Source organism: Rhagoletis pomonella, unplaced genomic scaffold (assembly GCF_013731165.1).
Source record: "Rhagoletis pomonella isolate Grant_MI unplaced genomic scaffold, Rhpom_1.0 Rhpom_scaffold_00001, whole genome shotgun sequence".
Classification (NCBI taxonomy): Eukaryota; Metazoa; Arthropoda; class Insecta; order Diptera; family Tephritidae; genus Rhagoletis; species Rhagoletis pomonella.
The window spans coordinates 8,378,301-8,379,583 of NW_023458555.1; the positions used below are offsets into that span (position 1 = coordinate 8,378,301).

At 33.8% G+C, this 1,283-nt stretch overlaps 1 protein-coding gene across 1 annotated transcript in view; it reads left to right on the plus strand.

Annotated features, from left to right (window-relative positions):
- The window catches only part of LOC118737993 (probable multidrug resistance-associated protein lethal(2)03659), a 45,609-nt gene that overhangs the window by 36,246 nt on the left and 8,080 nt on the right, over nt 1–1,283 (plus strand). The window lies entirely within an intron of this gene.

A 1,283-nucleotide genomic window follows, 5' to 3' on the forward strand; every position in this document is an offset into this window, starting at 1 on the left:
AAATGAAGCAAAATACCTGGGGGTGTGGCTGGATAAGACACTCACCTGGAATGTACATTTGGATGCAACCGTAAATAACCTTCTTCGCATGCACGCGACTGTCCATCACAAGAAGCTTCAAAAAAGCTCATAAATCTAGGCAGGGAGGACATTCGAACTCTCACTGGGTACTTCACGGGATATTGTTCCCTGCGTTATCACCTCAGTAAAATGAAGCTTTCAGGCGTCTGTCGCTTCTGTGAGATGGACGAAGAAACGCCGGAACACATCCTTTGTGAATGTGTTGCTCTCGCTAGACGCAGACTCGCTTTACCTAGGTGGTGGAAATATGGAACAAAAAGCCCACCGAAGTGCTAGCTTATATTAAAAGCCTTCACGTATAGGGTAAAGGGCCACGCACAATAGACCACCCTAGAGGTCGCAGTGCTCAAGGCTCATAATATTAATAATAATCATAAACGATTTTGACGATATATGTTATTGGGATTTCAAATGAGAGAGCAAATTACTATTAGAAATACTGTGGGAACATGTCAAGCCCTAACCGCCAAATTATTGTAAGCGACATTTTTTCCAAAAATTTCTTTTTTATGCAGAAATGCATCTGACGCTCTAGGAATATTTCTGCATCAAAAAGAAAATTTTGAAAACATGTCGCTTACGTTATTTTGGCGGTTAGGACTCGGTATCCTAAAACTGTGTCTAGGTTACCTTTAATCTATTTTTTTATTTTTCTTTAATGAAACTTACGATCCTCATAGCCTGGGACTGTATTGAAATCATATTTTTAAATATTTGAAAATTAAATGCCAAAGCCCTTCTTCATTAACATGACAACATACATATGTACATTTCTATGTATGTATGCACATTCGTAAATATGTATGTTTGTTAATTCCAGTGCATAATCTTTTGAGTATTAAAATTTCTGGGGATGTTTAATTTTTTATTCAAGGAAATTTAAAAACTCATGCATTTTATAGCGAAATAAATTTATTAAAATAAAAATTTGTATAAAATACAAAAAAATTATATATATAATCTATACATACATATGTATGTATGTATATTAATAAGCGGCGGTTTTTTCAGTCTACAGCTAGAAATAATGGTTGCAACAAAATTGTTGGTTTCAATGGCAGTTAAAAAAAAAAACAAAATACTTTAATAAATAACACTGCTAAAAAATGTTCAACTTTTGATTTTATCTGAGCTCACTATGTGCTAATGATAGACTAAGAATATGTAAATAAAAATTTTCTAAAATATTCAGTACCCAGATA